The 16,760-nt window shown below is 38.4% G+C and overlaps 1 protein-coding gene across 1 annotated transcript in view; it reads right to left on the bottom strand.

Annotated features, from left to right (window-relative positions):
* LOC139722535 (uncharacterized) overlaps positions 1 to 16,760 on the bottom strand; it is a 99,327-nt gene that overhangs the window by 337 nt on the left and 82,230 nt on the right. The window lies entirely within an intron of this gene.

Raw genomic sequence — 16,760 nt, 5'->3', positions numbered from 1 at the left:
GCACACTGAAACCTGTAAAACAATTTAGCAAGTGGTTGATTTGGCACTGGAGAAACCACATTAAAGGAAAGAAGAACCGAATAATATAACTTTTCAAGAGAAATGGTAATGATTGCCCACCTAACCGTACATGTGTGTTAAGGGAGGCAATATTTTTGCGAGTTGTTCATTTTGCATGTACATCTGCTGACTTACAAAAATAAAAACATCATGAAATACACCACATGTACAACAATAACTATAAATGACATACCACTGAAGCATTGTGTCCCTTCACACACTGTACACACTTTATGATAATAGAACATGTAATTCAGCATGGCAAAGACATACGATGTAGTGACATATCTGTAATGACTTCCCTAGCAACATCTCTGTTATTTGGAAGTAGCAATTGATGTAAACATTTTGTATCATTGTAGCATCTCAGTGTGAAAAACTTACGTAAACTGCAAGCAAAGAAGTGAGCTAATAGAATCTTTTATTTATTGCAATGTTGGATTTCATGCTCCATATATAATCATGTTAACCTCTGATAATAATAAAAGGGACTGCTCTCATGCCTAATTACTAAAAACAGAGATATTTCCAGCTGAAAAGTCACACATGACTTTTGTGTGTGTTTGCGTGTGTGTGTGTGTGGGGGGGGGGGGGGGTATTCCATGATCTTTCACTACATTGAGTTGCATTTAGAGCAACAAAGAACCATAGGTTTTACGAGATGAAGTGCTTTCCCCTTGATGGTATGGACACCACACTCTCATCGTGTCACCTGTGGGTGACTTCTGATAAACCATCCTCTTTCATACTTGAAGTCTCTGCATGATGGCAGACAACAAGCAGGCTTTTAATTTCACATCTTTTCTACGAGAGCTTTTCAAAGAGGTCGAAAAAAGACAAGATGCGCCTGCATAGAGGTACAATTTGCCATGAACGTGTGTGGGTGAGTGGTGCCTATGCACACACCATCAGTCCCACATTGCACACACCGTCCCAGCCTTCTTAATTGTGTTAAGGTGGCTCAACAGGCCGGGCTTGAATGCATGCTTGGCTGGCGTGACCTTTACAAATGAATTCCTACTGAAGTCCCCTTCTTTGCCATGGAAGAAGAAGCGAGCTCCGAATTTCAGGCGGGAACTGCCATGATGACTCAAATATGATCTTTTTTCCTTTTCTCCACTTCTTCTCTCTCATTATTTCTTTTATTGTCCTTGTGTTTTGTTTTGTTTTGAAATGAATGTGATGTCACTGGCTGCTTTAATTTCATCTGGTTCCACACGCCAGGCAAGTTGGGCATTGGAATATGACGACAAAGTTCATTGTGACCTTGGTTGCTAATGAGTATCTAGAGGAAGAACTACCTTGATGTACCACTGAGGTAACACACATTGAAAGCACATAAATCATATCTGGCCATGTTTGTGGGGGTGGGATGGCACAGGGCAGGGATGATGACCATGAGAAGCCCACTGAATTAAGCCAAGGTTAAAAACACTGCATGGAGTTTGACGACTTCAAACTGCACAGCACTCAATTAACCTTCAATGGTATCGGACCAATTTCGAAAACGTGCTGATCATTACCAACAGTCAAAATAAAGCAGGGTTCGAAATTAGCAATGGTCCGCTGGCCATTGGCCACCCAAAATCACGTCGGACTAGCTAAAAATCTTAAAATTCTGAAGTTACTAGTCCGTCTGGCTAGCCAAAATATTGCTTCAGTGTCAAAATTGATTCTAAGTAGTCCGCCTGGCTAGTTTAAAAAAAAGTTAAGTGCGACCCCTGTAAAGAGTACTGACCATTTCTTTCATTTTGAAAAGAAAAAACAGGATCTTTTCAATCTTTCTTTCCCAATTTATCTCCAAAACTACTGAATAATTTGTCATCAATGCACATCTCTTCCTCTAGATTCTCTGAGTAAACTATAGACATTGGGTTGTTTGCTTTGGAGTTGCTTTCTTGATTGAGAAGATATATTAAGGGGTAAGAGAGAGAGAGGAAAGACCTAGGAGAGATTGACAAGAAATTTCAAAATGCAGCAGGAGAAGGCTAGGGGAAGAACAAATACTTCTATTTAAAAAGAAAAGGCATTTGTGTACATTCCCCCCCCCCCCCTCATTATAGCTCACATAAATCCTTGAATTTATTGTGACATTGTGTGGTGAATATAGGTCACCTAGGCAACAACATTGGCTCACAAAACCTGCTATTTGTCAAGGCCAGCGTGTTGGGTGTTGCAGAGGGAGAAATGTTTGTGAAAAGATTCCTGGCAGAAGCTCGAAGCTGAAATTTCAGTGAATTCCAGTACTTAATTTTCCCATGATAATTGATTCATTTGAGAAATAAAATGACAGATGTATTGCACCTCCAAACATCAAGTTTTCAGTGAATTAAAATGCATATATGAAGAGTTTCATTGCAAAATGAGCTAAGCACCATTTTCTAACATTTCAAAGTAAGTCCATCACCAGATCGAGCAAAATTAAAACTTTCCAGCAATACCTCACTTGTGACATAACAAGGCATATTCTAGAAGTTATGATTAAAGATATCTTGCATTTTCTTATTATTTACTGTTTTTTAGCAGCGTTAATCACAAATATCTCAACTTAACGAGAATGGAGTTAACTCGTTTTGCGATAAAACTCTTCATATATACCTATATAGCATATCGCTGTTGGGGAGACAAAACCTTATACAAGCGTATCTCAATGATGTCAGATACTCAGAATTGAGTGAAAAACCTGGCAGCCAAAGCATAACAAAAAATGGGATTGCCTTTCCTTTGAAATGCCATGGTGGCTTCGTTTTGGGGTAAGACAGCTAGGAATCAGACAGGACATCACTTGTCTGATTATCTGACAATTCGTCGAAAAAAATAATATTTTCAGCAAATTTTGAGATACAAGGTCTTGTCACTCCAGCAACGATATACTCGCATTGCATTCCTTATCTACCCTCACGAAGAACAAGAAGGACATTTGATCAAAACCAGTACAACACACCAATCTACTGTTTCTTGAGCTAAACTGTTCACAGAGTGAAATTGTAGATGTTGACCTCGCAAGAGACGCTTATCAGATTTTACAGAAATCAGTCACCTCGCCATTTGATGGACATTGATAACAATCTAGGAGGTAGATAGTTATCAACATCTGCATGGATAAATGGATGTACAAACAGAACAGCAATCACAGAGCATGGTGGTACTGGCACAAAGAGAATACAGACATACAGTAAATGGGGAAAATATGTACATTTTACATGTATACATACACATATCAGGATATAAAAATGTATGTTGATCACAAAATGCACAATCAAAAATAGAGGAATAACAAAGTACTCAAATCTAACCAAAATCATTTCGATATGGAGAATTTCATTTAGTTAGGGCAAACATACACTGTGTATGTATCTCAGAAATATGTGGCTACCTGTAGTATTTCAGGTTGTTGTTGTGTGATAGGATATACACATATGGCCATAAGCTCTATAAAAAAAAAAGATGGCTTGATAGACGGTGTATAAGAGATGAACTGTTACTATCATAGCAAGTTGCAATGCATTACATCCATTAATACACAAGGGTTTCGTGATTTTTCTTGTTTTATTTATTTCTTCGTCTTCTTTTTTTTTTTGGGGGGGGGGGGGGGGGGAGAAGGGAGGGACATTTCTCATCTTGATATGTCCTGATATGACACGCAAGATAAAGATCCAGAGAATGAAAAGCCACTGCTAAAAAGCAAGGGGGTTAATCTGCGGTATAATCGACCTCAAGTATCTCCAACGTGATGGGCATCGTGCACTGGAAGTTGATGAGCAAAGATGAAGCCACACACACAGAAAGCACCATCCTGACCTCAACTCTCCTCCTCACATGATCTTTGGAGGATAAAACATGAGCGGAGTCATAATTTGGGGCGGAGGCAGGCCAGGGCGGGCTGGCAGGGTGGGGGCGGGGTGGGGCTGGGACTCCAACCAGCATTCCCAGGGAGACGACGCTGTCAGAGATAATGACGGGGTTGGACAGCCTTGCGATTGATTGCCGGTAACCCTCCAAAGGCCAATTCTCATCCTACCGTGCAGGATTGATACTTGACGGAAGTCGCCCTTCGGTCGTTACAGACCTTCATCACGCAGATACAGGTACCCAGACCATCGGAACCCTCAACCAAATTTCATTATTTTCTTTCCTCTTATGAATCATCAACAATTCACAGCATCTGGAAGTACAGATCTCTCATACAGAGCAATAAATTTTCTGCTAGAAACCATAAAAAGAAAAACCACATTATTGTAAAAAGGCAGCAAATAAAGATACGTCGCCTGTTTGTGAGAGTATTCAAACTGACAATTTCATGATGATGAATTAAATGCACATTTGTTTCTTGCAATGATGAGTTTCTAGTATTCATTGTGCTTGCAGTGTGACCTTTTCTACGGGTGAAATAACTCCATCTATCATAATTTTTTAAATGTCAGGTAAACTTCAGACAAGCTTGACATTGCAATGTATAAAATTTATGAAAGAAGCATCCAGAAATTTTAGTGCATCACTGACCTGGTCTGTTGCAGTATCTTCAAATGAATTTGGTACCACTAAAAATACAGACTCCATGTTTTAATGACTTTTAGTTCTCTGTACTTTCCAACTTAGATGTACAATGTAAGAAATTACACTGTAAGATGATGTCTCCACACTAACAAGGCCATACCCAAATTACTTAAGTATGACTCCATTAGACTTGTCACAGTCTGGTTGGGATTTTTTTTTAATGTGTAAGGTACATGTGATGTTCTCGCTGTGATAATGTACATCCCCGCACACTCCTTATTCATCAGTGCAGCATGACTACTGCAGAAAGTGTTATGAGTGGTATTTGACACAAAATCTTAGTAAGTGACACTGAACCATGAACTGTCAAGCCTTACAGAAATGCATACCATTTCTTTCATGCGAGTTCTTTAAATGTGAACTGACGTCAATATATTCAATAACCTTGCTGACCAGCCCGACAAAATACCTCTTTCTAGGCCAGAGTATTGATTAACGGACTAATCAATATCAAACCTTAATCACGGTTCTAAAAATGCGCCATTTCACGCTCCCGTGGATATTGTGATTAACCAACAGAGATGTGTGCAATGAAACAGCAGGATTATACTGATACCTCAAGAAGGCAGACATGTGGTTTCTTTATATTACCTTGGAACTCCTTGTGATGTCCTATGATGTGCTGTTTGCTGATTGCATGCCTTGGCAATCGAAAGCTTGCAGTGCCACTGTCTGGCTACAAATACCCCATTGTGATGTCATTCATGAGGCATTCAAAACGGATTTGTGTTTTAAAATACTTTCTGTGCCACAGGATTTGGACAGTGTGTACAATGCTATGAGGTTTCTTGTGTCAGTCAGCACTCGAAGCAAACCATCGGTCACATCAAAACCTGGTGTGCTAACCGAGACTGTTCATTTCTCCAACACGTCAATCATACTTCATGCGCCATAACTTCAACAAAAGACCTTTCATAACCATACAATCCTATTCCTATAGACAGCATGACACTGCAGGAATCAATTCTACAATTCTATCACAATGCACATAGCCATAACTCCACATGGAAACACATATGGACGCTAACTGCACACACATCTTACGCTCTGCCATGTATCCCAGGTAACAACACCATGTCCGTCTGCAATCTTTTCATTCCATTTTGTAAGATCTCTCCTTTTCTTCTACGCCCTCCTTGCTCTCTTTATTTCCTCCTGTCTATTCTCGTCCAATCAGTCGACTGCAGCCCGGTGCCGCGCCAATGTCGCCATTGGATATGTGTAATTGAAGTGCGCTAATTAGAAGATGTTTATCTCCGCACAATGTTCTGTGACAAGTTGAATCAGTGCTGAGAGAGAACAGGTGCAAAGGTGGCAGACTCCACCATATCTTCATCCTTACTCTCTTGCTCTCTGTAAGAGACCTTGTTTTCCTTCTCTCACCCCCCCCCCCCCCCCCCCCCCGTCCCCTTTCACTGATAATGACTTACTATCTTCTCTAGATTAGTGTGAGCAAACTGCACAATTGGTACAGCATTTCAGCATCATGGTGATGCTCACTAAAGAAAAGGGAAGGGGCGGGGGGGGGGGGGGGGTTTAAGAAAAAGTGCATCTTTGTGACCACTGAGACCAAACCTCTCTTCTACTTGCCCTTAAGTCAGACTATCAATGAGACATGGTACAGTGTCTGTTGAACACTGTGTAAAATAGAAAGCGGGACCTGTCTATCCTTCTCTTTGTTAACTACTCATTGATAGGTATCTTATGCAAAGATTGGGTGTCATTTGTGGCATAAGGTATTTTCTTTGCCTCAGATGATGGCGGGCACTGGTGGAAGCTATCCACTTTAGGGATGAGCGCATCTGACCCGTCTTTTGTGGGCTGTGCTTATTATCCAGTTTTGTGCTAAGTATCAAGTTTTATGCAGGTTCATAGTGGCACTGCTCAACATGCTCATTCTACCCATCACAGGAGGGATGATCTATGTCTACATAAGTAATACAACCCAAATGGGAACTTGAATGAGTTCCATGGAGGAATTCAAAGAAATGACAAAAAAATCTGGCAAACTGAAATGCATATCAAACTGGGCATAATATATGTATGTGAAACAGTGCAACATTAAAAGTAGGTCAATAATGTAATTATCTCCCTTTCCATACTCAAGAGAAGTTTGATGGAAATAGAGTAGATGTGAGCATGCATGCTTAAATCCTGGAGCTGGCTACAGCTCTTATTTTGAATAGGTATGAGAATTTCTTTCATCCTCTATTAATTAAATACTTTAATAAACAGAACAAAGAATATATCAGGTAATTTTTAGATAAAATGATTCAAACAAGAACAAAATTAGCGCTACATTGTTGTCAGTTAAGTAAGGATGTCAGTATGAAAGCTCTCTTTCATACAAATCACATTAACTTTTACACACTGGGCTTCTTATCACATTGTAAAGCAATACTTTTGCAAACCCCTAACGTCCTGATCAGTTCAAATGAATAATTATTTTTTGACTTAAAAGCATAACATATGCCAGTCCAACAACTGATATTTAGATGGCTGCACTCTCGCACCATCCATGTTACACAATTCCTGGTGGGAAAAGAAAATGTAGGGCAGGGTACGACCTCTGACCTATCAGAGCTTGCACAGAGCTTTGCTGTTTCCTAACTGGTGAGGAGCCGTCTCGCTCCGACACGATGTGCCTGATTAGAAGGTCTCTTGACATTTGAATACTTCTCCATTGTAGAGAAGGAATCAATATTTATACTCAGCAGAATGGGGGGAAAGGCTGTATAAAAAGCAGTTGACATTTAATTAAACCTGCAGGCATAAAACGAGATGGCGAGAAGAAAAAGGTCTCTGCTGATGTGGGCTTGTCAGTCTCCTGCCGTGCTCAAACGGCGTAACTATTAGTGTGCCACTGACAAGCCATGGCCCACTCACTGAATCAAAACATCGCAACCGAGCTGAATTCATATTGTGGCTTTCAAATAAACATGACGACAATCCCTACACACAGGAAACACCCAAGTGATGTCAAAAGAAAATGAGGGAAACGGGGGAAGAAGAAAAAAAAAACCCTCATAACAAAATAACATTCAGTCACTGTCAAGATGATACTTCCTGACATTAAAAAAAAAAATTAACAAGATGCATATATATAGCACAAGAATATCCTCCTGACGAGAGCAAAACTATGACGTCTTTTTACTGCCGTCACACCGAGAAAACACTGCAAATGTCAAAGCAACCTTGTACCTTTAGAACCACTACTGAAAATTACTTTCAAAAAAAGATAATTCTTCTAAAAGCACTTTTGATTTCTATTTGGTTCACCCTTTTCGGTAAATCAGGCAGACATAAACTTTCAGTATAATTAAACACTCTGTACAAAGACTATGGAGGAGGCTGACATTGGCAAACTTTAAAATACAGGTACTGTTCAAAAGGAATTGTGGTAAGTGGGATTGACAAAAGAAAGATCAGCATCTACAAACAACTGATCAAATGGATTTCTGATCAATGACTGATCTTGGACATGGATATCCATAAAAATACAGTTCACTGTATACGCCATTTTAATGACTCTAATTTTGTGCGAATAGGGACTTCCCGACAATTTCGCCAGTGGTTGAATTCGCGACCATGGAGTACAATACTTACTAGGGAATTGTATGCATGTACATGTCACATTCATGTCGGGATCAGAGTTAATATTTTTGCATATTTCTAAATTTGCAAAGAGAACACTAAGTCACAAGATTCATGAGAATAAAAACTTTGCAAAATATATGGTGTATACAGTACACAGTTCCAATCATATCAATAGGTTGGGACACAGATTCTGAAATTAATGGCTGCTAATCTTTTCTATATCAACTCACAGTCTAAGAGTACCCATCAGTTTTTGGGTAAAGTCTATGGATTTATTAGAATCTTGTAGGCAAAGTGTTGAAGAATGGTTACCTTTTCCCTTCTTAAACCTATATTATGCCTCAGACTGTGGACAGTGTGTAGAAGGCTATGGTGTTTTTTTTTTTGCCAATCACACTTAAAGCATGTAGAGGGTTAAGAGGAAAAAAACAAATCTGTGTCATTGTTTACTTGCTGACATCATAGCTGATGTGGTACAGTGTACTAAAGCTCTGATTGCACAAAAAAAAATATATATATATGTGCAGTCAGCATTTCCACAGGGAAAGATGCTTACGTATAAATCAACAAACGGTACAGTGAAATGTCTGAAAATGAAGCAATAACCCTGGATTTTTGTGTGTACTTTTGGTTAGTCTGCTTTTACAATTCTGTACCAAATACACAAACTATGATATCTGGGAACACAAAGCCAACAAACAAATAGGAAATAAAAGCATACATGTCAACAAAATCACAGTCTTTTTGTATATATATATATATATATATATATATATATATATATATATATATATATATATATATATATATAAAAAGTCATGCATTTGTGCTTTGCTTTCACTTTTACATAGGCATGAAATATAACTTATGAAATAGCAAATATTCATGAAAGAAATATAAACAACGTTTCTTCCACTCTTTCAATACATAATATCACGTTTTCTCTACCCTATCAGACTTACATTGACTTATGATTTGTAGGCATCACATACACACACACACACACAAACAGAAAAAAAAAACATATGACAGAAGAATCTATTCATTAAAGCCTAAACATGAAGGATACTAAATACCTAACTTCTTAAAGCTGGTCAATTGTGAAAACTTGAATGTGAAAACCCTCACTGCACCTCGTTTTTGTTGTTTCAAAGCCAAATTGATTTTCCTGAAGGTAATGAGGAAGGGGGAAGGGGGTGGGGTAGGGGAAAGAATCTAGAACCTTGTCGGGAGGCTTCATCCATTACTCCCGTATCCCCTACGATCAGACCAGCATGTGTAACTTTGTTAGCCGCTGCGCTCACTCATGTACACGTGCAGAGAAAATTGCCCGCCCTGATCACGAAAAAACAAAGTACAGTGGCACAAATACCCTGTTTACACTGACCATTCAGACAGAAAGACAGAAAGACAGGTCACAGTCTCTGGCTGACTCTCGCAGAACTTTTCTGCTGCTTTGATTCTCTTGTGAAAACTGCCCTCTAGGTATCAGTGGTAGTGTAAATGTTTGCCTCGCCCTGCTCTGTAACTGATGCGCCAAAATGTTACTCAACCCTGCTCCTCTTCGTGTAGACTTCAAATCCTTGGAATTGACTTCAAAGCCATGCATGGCAGAGAGTTTAAATCCTTGCATGGTACAGCTGTATGTGTAAAATAATCAGCTTACACACAAAACCCATCATACATTGAACATCATGGATAGTTTAAGAGCTGGAGCATATTGCATTTGCTTGAAATAATCAATTATGCAGCTATGACATCTTGATATGTACAATGTAGCTGGGAGTGCATATTGATAATTATCTTCTAATATTTTCTTAATCTAAATGGCAACTACATGTTACACGAAGCACTCAGAGAGCTCACTCAAGGTAGAACATACACTACCATTCAACTAGTCTTATCATTTTTGTTTAATCTAAATAAATCTACTATTCCAAAAGCAAATGCCACTTTTAAATAAAATCTTGCAAAGAAAAATATGATACATCAATGTCTTCATTGACAGCAACATTTTCCAGCCATTTTGAGTGAATACCAATCCTTTTCACATTGTGATTATGAAAGGAAGCTGTGTTAAAATAGACAAGCAGGGGTTAAAATGATGAGTAGAACTGACCTCTTATGCAACAGGTTGTCTCTTCACATTGACTTTCTCATGCTTTTATAAGATTAGATAACTTAATACCTTTCCATTTACTAATTTGGAACGGGCTACCACCATCAATTCATGATGGTGAGTCCAGAAATCGTGCCTTACTCCCAGTGCAAACAGAGCCCCGAGAAGCCCAAGCCACCTAGCCTTTGGGCAAGTCATACTCACGCTTGAGCGGTTTAGACTCAGTGGCTGGAAAATGTGATTACACATTCAATTCTCTCATTACAGACTCTGTGCGCGTTCCTTCCCGCAGACACAGGCTCACACCATGGCAAGGTGCTCATTCCCCTCTCACGGAAAATCTCGCATCACTACATTTCTAGTCTCTGCTCAAGCCAAATTCTCTCCAAACCTCTGCAGCTGCTGAATACCAGTGACTGGAAGGAGACTAACTCCCTATGGTAGACAGTGCATTCATTAAGAACCCATCTATGGTGTCTAAATTCCACATGGAACTTTAATCAGAAACTAAGATATAAGAAAAAATGCAGAAACAAAATCAGGTATTGCAGTGGAATAAAATTACAATCAATATTTAACAGGGTTGATTATTTGATATTTCAGTTGTGATAAATTTACACCATAAGAATACTGCATAACTTCATACTCCCATCTGGATTGTGAAATACACATTACAAAGCAGGCCCGTAAAAAAGAAAATAACAACAAATAAAAAAGACTGTGCTGTCAGAGAAACTGATATTCAAAGTTGACACCCCTAATTTTCAAAGTTGGAATACTTTTAGGAGTTTGGGCAATGTCTCTGCAAAAGAAAAAAGAAACACTGTTGCATTTTAAGGACAATCACTCCCAGTGTTTCTCAGGAACATCCTCTCTCCTCTCTCATCTCCCATCCTTGGAATACAACATCATGTCTTCCGTCTTCCCCAATGATTCTACCAATGACAAGTAACCCAGTTTCATCCTTTCTGACCTGAAGACATGTGACCTAGTTCTTGCCACAAAAAAAAATGAAGAAAAAAGCATTGACAGAAAAGAGAAAGGAAAAAAAAAAATGGGAGGAAATTGGTGTGGGATGGGAAGAAGAAAATGTGTTTGTAAGGGGGGCGGGGGGGGGGGGGGGGAGGAGGTAAGGCAGTGGCTACGAGACATTACACACATATTTTGAGATGACTGCTTGGCATAGATAGTGAGAATTGACTGTTGGGCACACAAGTTAAGGAGAGAAATTTTAAACAGGATTTTTTTTCATCGCCTATTTATCGACAAAGAATTCTACTTTTTTTCTTTTTTGGTCCAATACCAGATGACAGCACTTGTTCAAGTACTAGACAGAAATTAGGTGACATAAAGTTCTCTCTGTAAGCTTCTACATGTAAATGTCCTCCCTGTGAATCTCGAAGAATGTATCAATATGATACATAGTACAGGCAACATGCATCATTTATTAACTTGTCCTTTTTGACAGCCACTCATGATGACTTCAAGTGACAGGAAATTCTCACTATTGGACAGGATTTGCAAGGGCAGAAAATGACGCCAAATGATGATGATGGTCGTAAAGAATGACAGAGCTAATCTACTGAAGATGTGAACACCCTTTGTGAGGCAGCCAGAATATTTTGTATGTCAAGATTCAATGAGAAGATCAAAAGTATTTTCTATTAAAGAAAAGAAAAAAACAAGGATTTCTGTCATAATGAAACATGCTAAATATCTGGCTGTGCAGCAAAAGGTGAAGCAAGAATCTGGGATAACTTGCAAACTATGCAATCTTGAAAGATCCTCATTTCATGCATAGAAGACCATTTAAAATCAACGTTTTATAGAGATGACATTGAAAACTCTTGTCTCGATGCCACTACACTCCTACATCATACTTGCTGGAAAGGACGTCAGTTCAGATATTTTAACCCGTTGAGGACGAGTCCCGAGTATACTCGGGAAGGTGTCTATGGGAAATGCGTGTTGTAGCAAAATCAGTCCATCCTCAACAGGTTAATCAACTAGGATATAACAGCACACACAGCAGCAAACAATTCCATTAACCCCCTTAGGTATATCTGGTATGTCGCAAGGGATGGGTTGCAACATTTCTTGATTCTGTACATTATCAGTGATTTCACTTACCTTGGGAAGTGTTCCTATGTATTACATACATACAGCTCTCATAGAGACAAGGTGGTGATACCAAAGCTGCAAGTATATGATGGACTATATAGCCCCTCCTGACGGGATCTATGCAATTTGGGATCTCATTTGTACAAAGTAGTCCCACATGAGTGAATTGATTTGAACAAAGCCAATGAATTATTAATTGCATCCCGGCCATACGCAAGCTCCCACACTCTTAATGACCTGTACATGCAGCAGACACAACAAGTCATACAACCCATTAAATAGCTTTTCCGTTGGCACACAATTTACAGGGTAGTGACTAGTGCTATACCCTCTTTTAACTCGTGCCTGTCTATTTTTATTTTCATCTCCTTTTTTCAATAGAGGGGCTGGATTGGATATTGCTCTATTTCTAGCACTGTATAAAAATCTATGTAGCCTAGATCTGTGTCACTTGATATTCAATTCAGTTCATTTTGATTCAAGATTATTGCCCACTTCTGAAATGTCTTTTCTTTGCATGCACACACAGAATGCATGGTACATATTGACAAAACACAGTTATAACATAGCTACAAAGACATACTAGAGATCAATATCAATGTCAGAGATACCTGACGATGGAGGAAATATTAATCTGTATACGGGTCGAAATCGTGACAAGTGTGATGTGCGTATATGCAGGTGTGTTCCCAGATATCAAATTGAATATATATCCATATAAGAGTTTTACAATTTTCACCTTGTAGCACCATCACATTGGTGCTACAGGATGATATGTTCATGAATAGGTTTGGTCGATAGCTGAAGCAAGCATTCAAGTTCATGAATGTGACCTGAAAAAAGCCATTCATGTTTTATGAGACTCTTCCTGCACATGAAGGCATCAAATATCATCTTGCCTTTGGAAAGAAATACATTTCGGCATTCTCAGGGGATTTACAAGTTACACTCTATCAGTTTTCCCGCCATCATTCCCCCACCCACACACACACTGTCACACACACACACACACACACACACACACAATTCCAGTTAAAAATAATAATAATACGAAAAATTTGTACTGCACTTACGACCAAAATATTTCATAGCACTTTACAATTAACAAGAGAAACAAACCTATAAATCGACTACAAGTACGAATAATCCATATATTACACAATCATTGATATTATTCTTCAAATGAGTGGGTTTTGAGTTTCTTTTCAAAAATGTCTGTGGTTAGTGGTGATTTGCTGCACTACGCTAAATGCATCATGGAACACTGTAGATCAATGGCTCCTTGTCAAGAGGTGAGAGATTATATATTCCAACAAAGCCATAACCCAACTAACCCAACAACATCAAACCCTGCATTAAACCAGGATATTCTGAGCACAATTCACACTGGTTTCAACTGAAAATGCACACTCCACATTGAGTGATGTTCTTTTAATCACCAGTTATGTAGAATCTTTAAAAAAAAAGAAAAGATGCCACACATTCGTGTCGAAAATATAAAGTAGTATTGACTCACAAATCAGTGTCTCTTTACAGTATAGTGTATGTTTCTGGGCTGGCAAGCTTCCAAGAGTACAATGCACTATAGCTGGCCCACTACTCAAGGTCAAAAGCTGACTCTTCTGTTTTGACACATACCTACTAATGGTGAGGCACAACAGTTCATTAGGGCTAAGAAAAGACCATGGTGCATGTAATAATGAGGCAGTTCATTGTATACGCACATACATGTATATACGCACATACATGTATACACGCTGACACACACAGATTACATGTGCATACTAACATATACACACCTAGACATAGTTACAAAAACTGTTCATTGTAATCACAGTTCAATTTAATTCAATTCAATTTTGTTGTTTTTATCATGACCAACAGCCTAAAGACTAATAATGCGAGTTTAGTACATGTCATATTAGAATGTGAAAAGAAAACAGCAATATTAAAATAAAGTATACAAAATCAGTAAACACAATCAAATAGATATACATGTATACTAAACCACAGTAAAAGCATGGAACATAAAGGTAAAAAAGAAAACAATATATCACTTTATTATGTGAATGGACTGAATGAATAATTACACAGGGAATAATAAACAAATGAAAGAAAAGAAATAAATTGATCAGGTTAAAATGTTGAGGCAGAACTCTGTAATCATGAATTTTAACAAATTCCACTGATTGTACGATGAAATGGGAACCCTGTGGGCTCCAACAAGTAAATTGACTATTAGAGTTGCTCCCAGAAAATCATAAGGAAACTTTAAGAATGAGGATATACAGCTAAATGAAAAAAAAAAAAAGTATGCTGAGGAATAATTCACAGCCCTGTGTGGAAATGGAAGCAAGCAACACTGCACAGAAAATACTGTCTCGAGGGGAAAATACAACTCCCAAGAGATTGTTAAGACTTACATTACAGCGATAGGCAAGGCAATATCAAATGTTATATTTCACGGTCAACATACACATCATTTCAATCTAGTACTGTCAGCAGCCAGTCAAATTCTTTCACTGGACATGTGACATTTTGAATACAATCTTGACAAAACGACTTACTAATACTGCCAGCATAAGAAATACAGGAGTTATGATGTCATTTTATAGGTCAAGATATGAATTACAATTAAAGCCAATGTCTCTGTTTTATTGACTTGATTCTTTTCATAATTCCATAAAACAGATTCACCACACAACCTAAAAGTAACATATCTATTTATTTCTGTCTAGATACAAGTAATTGAACACATGAACACAAAGTACCCGACAGCAATGATGGCCAAGGTTTCATCCATTCCCCCCCCCCCCCCCCCCGACACATGAATCTGTATGAGAGGGACAGGGGGTATTATGATAACTAGAGAACAATCTGCAAAATGGCTTTTTATCACCTCTTAAAGGACAAGTCCACCTTCATAAACATAAGGATTGAGAGAATGCAGCAATACCGTAATAGAACACATCAGTGAAAGTTTGAGGAAAATCGGATAATCCGTTCAAAAGTTATGAATTCTTAAAGTATCTGCGTAGTCACTGCTGGATGAGAAGACTACTACAGTGTATGATGTCACATGCGTACAACGATATAAGGAAAATAAAAGGAGAATTTCATAAAACTTTACTTCTTGAATAAAGTGCATATTTCTTCTACTTGTTACTGACATATGTTAAGGATAATATTATTCCCCCCGCCTTCTGAAAGAGAGAAGTCGAGTGTTCTTTTGTTACGCAAGAAAAATGGAAATATGTTGAATTTTCTTTATTCTTTCTTTATATCGTTGTACACATGTGACATCACAAGCTACAGTAGTCTTTTCATCTAGCAGTGACTGAGCAGAAACTTTGAAAATTCATAACTTTTGAACGGAATGTCCGATTTCCCTCAAACTCTCACTGATGTGTTCTACTTATATTGCTGCATTCACTCAACCCACATGTCTATGAAGGTGAACTTGTCCTTTAAGTTTGATCTTTCAGTGACAGCTAGTGACAAGAAACATACAATTCAACACTGTATCTATATTATCAATCCTATAGATGCAACTGGACACATCCACGCCAATATGGAAGAATGCTCACTTATTGATTGAAAAAACAAAACAAAACAATATCTTGGGCATTCACCTTCCACTGCATTCAAAATACTGACTGCAGTGCTTCAATGCAAAAGATTGGTCAGTCTGTGTACTGTACTGGAGTGGTTGACAAGTGCTGAATGTCTTTGTGTGCAAGTTTAATCAGCCTCCGAGTACTGTACGTCCAAGGATGACTGGCCACTTTACTCACCTTACCTTTGAAAGCCTCATGCTGCCAGTGTGAAACATATACTAGTAATCTGAATGTAATGCTCGGATTTTGCAAATACACAGATTTCACAATATATTCCAGTGCATGCATGTAGCATTCTGACAACTTAGTCAAGAACTACATGTATTTCGTCAAAGGTTGCATGTCATAAAAAAATCTTCTGTGTATTAAATCCATTTGAATGCACAGTGGATGCCATAGCTGTTGCTGGGCCAGGCAAGCCTAAAGCAAGGTCACAGAAAACTGTGTGCAATCTGAATGCAGCCTGTAAAGTGGTCCATTATTGGTTCAACATGGCTGAATGTATCTAAATCCCCTAATATTACACATCAGTACATGCATGCTACACATCATGTGGGCAAGCATAAAATGTATTATATTTGACAAAATGACAATAATAAGCTGCAAAATAAGTATGCTAGATATCTACAATAACAGGTATCTGTATGTCACCCAAATGGTAATAATGACTGCTACGTTTAATCTTTCCA

This window comes from Diadema antillarum, unplaced genomic scaffold (genome assembly GCF_040938485.1).
Source record: "Diadema antillarum isolate AM-2024a unplaced genomic scaffold, OU_Dant_1.0 scf00000167, whole genome shotgun sequence".
Lineage (NCBI taxonomy): Eukaryota > Metazoa > Echinodermata > Echinoidea > Diadematoida > Diadematidae > Diadema > Diadema antillarum.
The sequence above is the reverse complement of the archived record's forward strand: the minus strand, read 5'-3'. Positions and strand labels throughout refer to the sequence as shown.